Genomic DNA, 10,980 nt, shown 5'->3' on the forward strand with positions numbered 1-10,980 from the left:
CTATAGTAAATTACTGGGAGTGTAAGACAGCCATTCTCCAGTTTTTAAAGGAATTATGATTGAAAGAATAGACCCTGAAAGGTAATTCTAGACCATTTTATAGAGGTTTCAAGGAGATAATTTTAGGCTGTGGATCAGGGAGTAACTCTATAAATGTTATCACTGGTTCAAAGATGGCTCATTCTGCCTTAAGGGGAAGAGAGATGTTTATCAAAAAATCTAGGAGCGCCCCAACAGATACTCTGGGAGGCTGCTTGGAATATCTGAACAGTATTTTACAAGGCAATCTAAGTAAGCCCTTGTATACTAAGATCCAATGTAAGTAGCTTAAAACTATTTTCTCCCATCCAGCCAGGTAAAGCATTTATGTTAACTGAATGCCTTTTTCAGACATATTAGGTGGATGTGAGCAAGGAGAGAAGAGTGTACAAAAATATATAACAGGATGTACAACTATTACAACATTCTCTATTTTTGTAACTAATCCTGACCCATTGGACACACACACACACACACATGCCATTTATTTTAAAGTTCTATCAGTCTTCTCATTTAGGTTGGCTTATGTCATCCTTGTTAGATAAATATTTATTAAATTTTAAGATGTAAATTGTACTTAAGGACTAATTTTCTTGTCACACATGCTTGTGCCCATAATTTTCCTTCTCCAAACCGAAGTTGGGATATAAGGGACGGCCACGGGAAACCCAAGCTGAGTGTCTCCTTTGCTATTCCTCTGATTTCCCACCGGCCTTCATGGAGATGAAACTTTGTCACAGAGATTGGGTGTGCTCCTGCATTTCACTCCCCAAGTCCAAGGCTAACAGAATCCGTGGTGCAATCCCTCAGCACAGAAGTCAAGCACACTTCTTTGTTGTCACTGACTTAGCTCCACCTCAACTGGAGCTCACCCTGCAGAGCCTCTGAGTCTCATTCACATTCTCCCTCTGGCCTGTGGATTAGCTATCAATCCTGGACCTGTGTCACAACATGACCTCATCGCTTACCCCTTGCTACTGCTGCCCCATTCCAAGCTCACCGGCTATTAACTTTCATGTACCCTTCCAACTGGGAGGAAGAGAACCTTCTGAACTTTTAATGCAGCACAATGGAGACACTTCTAGCTTTTTCTATATGTACTTCACAGTGGCTACTGCTGTTGGTGTGAGACTTTCTATAAGGTGGTCTCCATTATAGCCCTGAAAAAGAATTAAGGCACTATTCTCTGTTTGGGGTTTTTCTGTCAACTTGATCTGGTATAGGGTATAAAGCAAGAATATATCCAAAAGACCCTTACTTCACTTTTTTTTTTTTTAAAGATTTTATTTATTTATTTGACAGAGAGAGACAGTGAGAGAGGGAACACAGCAGGGGGAGTGGGAGAGGGAGAAGCAGACTTCCCGCTGAGCAGAGAGCCCGATGCGGGGCTCGATCCCAGGACCCTGGGATCATGACCTGAGCTGAAGGCAGACGCTTAACGACTGAGCCACCCAGACGCCCCACTTCACTTCTTTTTTATTCCTCCAAAAGGCCTCCTCTTTCCCCTTGATATTAAGATCTTTATTTCTTATAAGAAACTGCCTTAGTTCTTTTCACTATTGGTTTATGATTGTCAAGCAAGTCTCCAAAGCACATATCCTGACATAGAAAGAGAGCTGTTACAATTCAGAAAAGGAAATAAACATCTTTTATCCGTGCAAAAAATTTTCAAGATTGTTCTTCTTTTCGTCTTTATGATTGACACAGTAAATCAACCCAAAGCTTATCAGTGGATCCATACTTTAGTCACGAGCTCACCTCTTTCCACTTTTGACTATAAACCTTTAAATGGTCACAGGCTTCTTCTGCTTCTAGGAAGATGGAGTAGATGTACTTTGCTCTATTTCTCAAATACAAGCAGGCTCTGAAAGGTTGACAAAGTGGCAGATTGTCTAGAAACTTCAAATTCCAAGGAATGACACTGAGGTGAGTTCACTGGCTTTTCTATTTGCCTCATACACACCCAGGCTTAGAGCTGAAGAAACCATCAATCTCAAAACCTCAACTGGTACAGACAAATAAAAAGCCAGAATAAAAGACTGCTTCTCTCTAGCAGAGAACCAGGAAAGGAGAAAGGTGACAATACACAAAACTTCTAAACCATAATAGCTCTATTCCAAAGAACAGCACAGAAAACCACAGGTATCCCTACCAAATACTGAGCAGACAGTGTCAACTTCCACACTTGCATGGCTACAACAAGGCACCCAAACTCCCACTGGAGTGACATCAGAGAAGGTGGAATAGGGAGGTGGACTTTTATCCCTGGTGATGGAATAGTGATGCCCCCTTTTACTTCAGGAGTCACTGGAGACCACAAAGAACCATTGTACTTGTACCCTCTCCCCAGTGGTAATGAGGCACCCTACCTCTTGCCATAGGGTTGTACAGGAGGAGAGTCAGGACTTTTACCTTCTCCCAAGGTGAACAAGGCTACCACACTTTCCCCATGATGTCAGTGGAAGCCAAGTGGGGAGCAATAATGACACATTTCAATGCCTCTCAATTAGAGAGGCATGAGTGGAGCCCTACTGAGTAACTGACACTCCTAGACTCACCCAATAGTAACTGGGAGCTCTCCCCACCAAGGATCAAAGGAGATTGAGTGCGGAAACTGGATTTCTACCCTTACTTGGCAGTAATGAGGCAGTGTCTCCATTTCCCCTGTCACACTGACACCATAGGAAGACAACTGAAAGAGAAAATTTAAATAAGATCCAGAGTTGTGCAATATAATACTGAAAATATCCAAATGCAACAGAAAATAAATTGTTATGCCAAGAAACAGAAAGATCTCAAACTGAAAAAAATGAACAACAAATGACAATATTGAAGGGACAGAGATCTTAGAATTGTTAGACAAATAATTGGATAAAGCAACCATCAAAAAAACCCTGCTTCAACAAGCAATGATGAACACCTTGAAACAGGTGTAAACATGTAAGGTCTCTCCAAAGAAATAAAGTGCTAGCAAATAAATACAAGATATAACTAGACTCAAAGGAAAATGTTACAACTAAAAAATATGGTCACTAAAAAAGCTCAACAGAAGGGAAGCATAGTAGACTGGTAAGGACAAAGAAAAGTATCAGTGAACTTGAAGATAGAACAGTAGAAATTACTAAATCTGAATAGAACAGAATAAGCTGGGGGGAAAATGAGTAGAGCCTCAGGGAGTTTATGGAGTGGTACCAAAATTTCCAACATTCATCTCATCAGAGTTCCGGAAAGGGAGGGGAAGAAGGCAAGATTAGAAAAATGTATAAAGAAATTATCACTGAAACTTCCCAAATTGGTCAAAAGATACAACCCTACAGGTTTAATACATGAAGCAAAGCCCAGGCAAGACAATCCCAAAGAAAGACATGGCAAGACACACATAATTAAACTTCTGAAACTGAAGACAAACATCTTGAAACAGCCAGGGGAAGCAGCATCTCACCTACCAGGAAAAACAATTAGAATGAAACAAGTTTTCTCATAAGAAGCCATGGGACCCCAGAAAGAGGTGGCATAACATTGTTGTGAAGCACCACGCCTAGCGGGGTTGCCGGGGGTCGTTGCGGGGCCTGGCAGGTTGTTTTCTGTCTCTCTTTACTGGTTTCCAGGGCTGGGGAATACAGCGTGTGGCTGCCTCACAACTAGCGGCAAAGCCCAATAAGTCGCGGGCAGGGTTCGGGGTGCACGGCTCGGTAACGACTACCCCCTCGCTGCGGCCCGCTTCCCGCTGGACGAGGGGGCTGGGCCTCTGACCTTCCTCTGCGGGCTCCGCCCCTTGCCCCGGAAGCGCTCGCTGCGGGTGGAGGTTTCTGGGCCGGTCAGGAAGCATTGCTTCGTTTTTGTCTGACATCTTAGCGAGGCTGCAGGGGTGGACGCCGCTCTCCCAGCTTCGCTATGCCGCCCAAGGATGACAAGAAGAAGAAAGATGCCGGAAAGTCGTCCAAGAAGGACAAACACCCAGTGAACAAACCTGGGGGCAAGGCCAAAAAGAAGAAGTGGTCCACAGGGAAAGTTCGGGACAAGCTCAATAATCTGGTCTTGTTTGACAAAGCGACATATGACAAACTCTGTAAGGAAGTTCCCAACTATAAGCTTATTACTCCAGCTGTTGTCTCTGAGAGACTGAAGATTCGAGGTTCCCTGGCCAGGGCAGCCCTTCAGGAGCTCCTTAGTAAAGGACGTATTAAACTGGTTTCAAAGCACAGAGCTCAAGTAATTTACACCAGAAACACCAAGGGTGGAGATGCCCCAGCTGCTGGTGAAGATGCATGAACAAGATTCCACCAACTGTACATTTTGGAAGATAAAACTTCATTAAAAAAAAAAAACAACAAGGGGCGCCTGGGTGGCTCAGACGGTTAAGTGTCTGCCTTCGGCTCAGGTCATGATCCCAGGGTCCTGGGATCGAGTACCGCATCGGGCTCCCTGCTAGGCGGGGAGCCTGCTTCTCTCCCTCTGCCTCTGCCTCTCTCTCTCTCTCTCTGACTTTCATGAATAAATAAATAAAAAAAATTAAAAAAAAAAACAACAACAACAAAGTGGTCAATCCGAAATACTGTACCCAGTGAAAATATTTTCAGGGTATGAAGGTAGAATCAGGACATTCTCAGATGAAGGGAAATTGAGACTTTATTGCCAACAGATATACCCTAAAGGAATAATTAAAGTTTTGTAAAAAGAAAGAGAACAATAAAAGAAGGAAACTTAGAGCATCAGGAAGGAAGAGAGAACATGGGCAGCAAAATATGGATACATGTAATAGGCTTTCTTTCTTGTCTTGAGTTTTCCAAAGTAAGCTTAATCAAACAAAAATAATACTATTTAATGTGGTTCTAAATGTATATATTCAAGATAATATATTAGGAATGAGGGGATGCCAAAGGACCTAAAAGGAAGCAAGATTTTCCTACTTCATCTGAACTGGTAAGATTACAACACCAATAGACAGTGACAAGTTTTGTGTATATAATACCTACAGTAACCATTAATAAACGTCACAACTAAATAACCTCAAAAGTCCTGTAGATAAATCAAGATGGAATTCTAAAAAAATGTTCAAGTAACCCAAGGGAAGGCAGAAAAAAAACAAAACATGAGAAACAGAATAGAAAACAAAAGAAGTGGTAGACTTAATCCTTAATATTTCAATAATTATCAGGAAATGATCTGAAAACACAAAGACAGGAATTGGCAGGATGGCCTATAAGACATAATCCAAATATGTGCTGTCTGTAAAAGAGCAATATGAGAGATTCTCATGGTAATGGAAATGTTCCCTATCTTGACTTCATCAATGTCAGTATCTTGGCTGTGATATCATATTACAGCTCAGCAAGATATTACCATTGATGGAAACTGGGTAAAGGATAATGTGGTATCTCTGTATTCTTTCTTAGAACTACAGGTGAATCTACAAGTATCTCAAAATAAAAACTTTAATGAAAAAAGAAAATAAATCCACATAAAAATAAAAAATATATTATTCATGTTACACTCAATAAATTGATGGTGATATTTTAGAGACAATACTATATAAATAGATATATTGCTATATGGAGTAAATCATCAAGTCATATGTGAAATAGATTATTTTATTAAGTGTAGCAATGAAGATTTAATCATTTTTCCTCATTCTAGGGACTCACTTTTGGTCAGGATTGTCATTAGAATGCTGTGTGTAAGTAGGGATTTGAAACTTTTTTTTTTTTTAAAGATTTTATTTATTTATTTGACAGAGAGGGAGAGAGACAGCTAGAGAGCGAACACAAACGGGGAGTGGAGAGGGAGAAGCAGGCTTCCCGCGGAGCAGGGAGCCCGATGCGGGGTTGGATCCCAGGACCCTAGGATCATGACCTGAGCCGAAGGCAGACGCTTAACGACTGAGCCACCCAGGCGCCCCTGGATTTGAAACTTTCCACGAAAATTGCTGGACATTTGACAGTGCAGATGTACTGAGCTCCTACTTTACTAGATATACTTACAGTTAAAATAATTTAACAACTGATTTAAGAACTACTTTGACTATACATTATGTTAAAGGATAAAGAAAACATTAACAACGAACATGAGTTGCACATAACCTTTATTTCACCATGAAATGTTTCCTTTCTTCCATCGCTAATTTTTAACTTTATTCTCTCCTAAAACAAACAAACAAAAAACCCACAATAGAATCCCAAGAGATAATCTGTGAGAACAATGCAACTACAGATAAGGATAAATGAATATCATCTTGTTAAATCTAATAATTATTAGATCAAATTTTCCTATTAAAAAGATAGTTAAGCATGTAAAAAGATTTGTAAGGCTTTAAGCTCTCACAGTTCATTAATAATTTATCTAGAAGTAATTTAAGCTACTATAAATTTATAAATAATCTGCTACACAGAGGACTTAATAAAAATCTCAGAAATCACTGTTTATTAATTTTACATTTGCTAAAAGCCATGTATCAGAAGAGAAGATTAAAAGGCAAATTAAAACTTAAGTCCCATTATACCTATGGAATGCAGTTTACTTTGTCATAAAGCATGCCTAAGAGCCACACAAGTTTCAAAACATACTCAAAAGGCTGACACTTGTATGCCTTTGGAAATATGAAAATGTGTTCAAGTACTCTTACTACCTCACTTTTTATATATTGAAAGTTCTCTATATTAAAAGTATCCTGGTTTGAGAAAAAATTAGCTATTCATTCATTCTTCTGGGATTTTCTTTTTAGAAATCCAATTTAAATAAGTATTTCAGATAATTAATTTCTTAAGCTCAATCTCTCCAATGCTTGAATTAATTGGGAATTACTAACCATGGAACAAATACCATTTTGCCACCTCACATTACTAACAAAATATTATTAAAAGAAGTTTTCTCCCTTTCTGGGCAAGGGAGGGGTTGGTTTTACTATAAGAATTCCTGAGACCTGAAAATAAAATTTATCTCTTTCCATGATTTTCCTTTCTAAGATATGACCTAACCTTCTAAATCAACCAAATATATTTACTGAAACAGAAAAATAAAGCTGAAAAGTGAAATTAGCACTGTTGGTAAATGGTCTTAAATTTCTTAATGGAAATAGTATAATATAAACACCATATGAAAAATATACATAGAAGGTAACTTGAATTTCTTAAGCCTCTAATTTCTTACATCATTAAATTGATATTTAGGATGTGACATTACTTCAATTAATATTTTATTTTATTTTTTTTAAGATTTTACTTATTTATTTGACAGAGAGAGACATAGCGAGAGAGGGAACACAAGCAGGGAGCCCGATGCGGGGCTTGATCCTAGAAACCCAAGATCATGACCTGAGCCGAAGGCAGACGCTTAATGACTGAGCTACCCAGGCGCCCTTCAATTAATATTTTAATTAAAATTAAGAAGTGTACATATTATTTATTTTGTTAAGAAATACATATTGAGCACCTAATATGTGCCAGGCTATATGACTGAGATCAATCACTGAACCAAAGGAATAGTTCCATCCTTCATAAGCTTACACTCTAGCAGCAAAAGAAAAAGTGTGAACATCTGTTAAAAAGACCTAGAATATTGGGCTTATCGACAGAAATGCTCATAGTGATTCGCAGAATATTACACTTTATATGAAGTTAAGACATACAAATAGTGATAAAAATATCACATTAAGAAATATTTTTTAATTGCCACAAAAGAATCCAGTTGATGTTTAGCTTTCTAATTTTTAGTTTACAGCCTGTCTCTAATGAGTTAAAAAAATAAAATAAAGAAAGAACACTAGGGCAATAATTGATAAATTGTTAAATCTACCAATTACAATTTACATTTGAGTTTAGCACATTTTTTTAAACTACAGTCAAGGAAATTTGATTTAACAATTAATGTAGGCATCAATTCCATTATTAAAAAAACATGAATTTCAGACTATTGAATTTCATGTTCAAAATCAAGTTATAGCTCATTAAAAACAAAAGGAGCTGGAGATTTGTGATGCAGAGCTACACAGAGGTTTTTACATATTGTGCCCAAAATATGACTGACACTTTAGGACACATTCCAGAGAAAAGTGATTTTTAAAGTATAGATGTGGAAATTTTCAGATAATTAATTTCATAATTGAACCATAAATGAACCATAACTATTAACAATCTGCTAACATTTTTAGCATGCTATTAAAACATTTTAATGGACTTAAATATATTAGGTAAAATAATGTTCAGAGATTATTTCAAGTAGTTAAGTAAAGAACACTTTAAGTATTGTAGAATAACATCCTTTTCATTATTGTTTAAAGTTAGTACATCTAAATAAAGGGCTCAAATAAAATAGTTTACTGAAGACGTGCAAATACAATAATGTTAAAGAGGATAACTATAACAAGGAGTAGACAATTTGGGAAAATAATGAAAAAATTCTAAATCTGGGGGAAAAATACTCATAATGAATACAAACAAGAACAAATATTTATAAATCAAATTATCTTTTTGGAATTTAATTTACATGTACATGGCTTAGTTATTATTATTCCTTAATAATTTTGTAATAGGACAGGAAGCTATCTTTGATAATAGAATTTGGTCCAGATAATTATATTTGATGAATTGCTTGAAATTCCTATAAATGTTAAGTGCTAGCATTATAAGGCAACCATTGTTGGTTATCATGAATCAAAGAATAAAATATATAACACAAGCTAAATTCTTTAATTGTGGTAGGTTATTTGCAAATATGGCCACAATAATCCCTCTCATTCCTGTACCCTACTCCTTTTCTGCTCCTCCTATGAAGTATAGAATCTATTTTTACATTCTTAAATCTGGGGTGGCCTTGTGACATACTATGACCTATAGAAGTCAACAAAAATAGTGTTTTGTGACTTTCCAGCCTTGGCCTTGCACCTTCAACCCTCTTGGGATGTGATGCTTCTATGTGAGAAAACTGGACCTTTGATGTTAAAAGACCACATGGAAAGAAAAACCACGCTGACAAGCAGAGCAGACTCTAGGGCCGCTCTGGAAAATATAGACCCATTGAGAGGCCAGATGACTGCATCTTCATGGCCAAATACAGGCCAAATTGCTGACCCATTAGATCAAGCACAAACAAAATGATTGTTGTTTTAAGATACTACTGTACTCAGGGATGGTCTCTTATGTAGAAATAAATACATAACATGGGAATTGGTAGTTAGCAGCATAACAAAAACCTAAATGTGGCACTTTTGGATCAGACAGTACGAAAACGCTGGAAAACTGCTAAGAGGGCTGAGCAGGATAAATAAATGGCAAACTCCTATGGAGCATGAAAAGACAGAAAGGAAGATGTTATTGGAGTCTCAAAAAAGGCAAATCAAGCTCTGGGCTGGTAGAAAAAAGGTGGGGAAAAGTAAGACCTGAAGGAAGTTGGAAGTTAGAAAATCGCTTCAAGGGACTTTTTGATCTGGACAAGGAGGAATACAATTAAAATGCTAAAAGTGCCAACTGAGTTTTTCCCACTGAGTACTCTGAGATACTGCAAAAGAGAAGTAACTAGAGGAAAAGCTAATTTCTAAGAAACATAGAGGACTTAAAAGAATTGGGTAGCTGGGTAGCTCAGTCGATTAAGTTACTGCCTTTAGCTCAGGTCATGATCCCAGGGTCCCAGGATCCAGTCCCCCAATGGGCTCCCTGCTCAGTGGGGAGTCTGCTTCTCTCTCTGCCCCTCCCCCCCAATCATGCTCTCTCTCTCTCAAATAAATAAGTAAAATCTTTTAAAAAAAGGGAAAAAAAATAATGTTAAGAATGTTATCCCACAGCAGCCTTCCTCATCGCAAATAGATGAGTCTCAGAAATAATTGTGGATGTCACTTTTGAGATGCAGAAATTCACAGAAAAATAACAATGTTTTTAAGAGAGATGTCCTGGCCTATGCACAAGCATGGATGTTAAAGGCATGGGAGAGTTAAAAATGAAAAGTAGGTTGTGGCGCCTGGGTGGCTCAGTCGTTAAGCGTCTGCCTTCGGCTCAGGTCATGGTCCCAGGGTCCTGGGATCGAGCCCCGCATCGGGCTCCCTGCTCCGCGGGAAGCCTGCTTCTCCCTCTCCCACTCCCCCTGCTTGTGTTCCCTCTCTCGCTGTGTCTCTCTCTGTCAAATAAGTAAATAAAATCTTTAAAAAAAAAAAATGAAAAGTAGGTTTTCAGTTGCCAACTTTCTACAGGCAGGAAGCAGGATAAGAAGGCCCCTCAGATCACACATGGGACATTTCTTACGGAAAAGAAGAAAACTCTCTGAGGGCTTAGCCAAGAGATGTGAAGAATAAAGGATTAAGGGAACAACTCCAGGTAGCAGAACTGGTCCACAAAGAACATTCCCTGTCTTTGAAAAAGCGGGGCCTAGACACATGTGCTCAGGTGGATTTACGTACTGCTATGAGCCAGTGACTCTTTTTTTTTTTTTAATTAACATATAATTTATTATTTGTTTCAGGGGTACTGGTCTGTGATTCATAGTCTTACACAATTCACAGCGCTCACCATAGTGCATACCCTCCCCAATGTCCATCACCCAGCCACCCCATCCCTCCCAACCCCCTCTACTCCAGCAACCCTCAGTTTGTTTCCTGAGATTAAGAGTCTCTTATGGTTTGTCTCCCTCTTGGTTTTGTCTTGTTTCATTTTTCCCTCCCTTCCCCTTTGATCCTTTGTCTTGAGACATTGGCAGGATAGCTGCATTCAAAAAGACGAATGCAGCTATCCTGCCAATGTCTCACCACTCATGTGTTGGGGGCAAAAGGACTGGTGGTGGATAACTTACCTTTTTATTTGTAGGTGCCTGGAATAAAGAAGAAACACATGGGAAAAGCTGTAGCCTAGAAGCTTTTTGCCTAGAAGCTTTTTTCACATCTGGACCACATATAGATCATGAAATCATGGATTTTGGTACAGATGCACATGACTTAAGGAAGAAGTACTCTTTAGAAAT

At 38.5% G+C, this 10,980-nt stretch overlaps 1 pseudogene; it reads left to right on the forward strand.

Moving 5' to 3' along the window:
- The first annotated feature begins 3,678 nt into the window (after positions 1–3,678).
- LOC102750780 (small ribosomal subunit protein eS25 pseudogene) lies at positions 3,679–4,373 on the forward strand (annotated as a pseudogene).
- Positions 4,374–10,980: the final 6,607 nt, after the last annotated feature.

This window comes from Leptonychotes weddellii, chromosome 7 (assembly GCF_054177405.1).
Source record: "Leptonychotes weddellii isolate Sample4059 chromosome 7, ASM5417740v2, whole genome shotgun sequence".
NCBI lineage: Eukaryota > Metazoa > Chordata > Mammalia > Carnivora > Phocidae > Leptonychotes > Leptonychotes weddellii.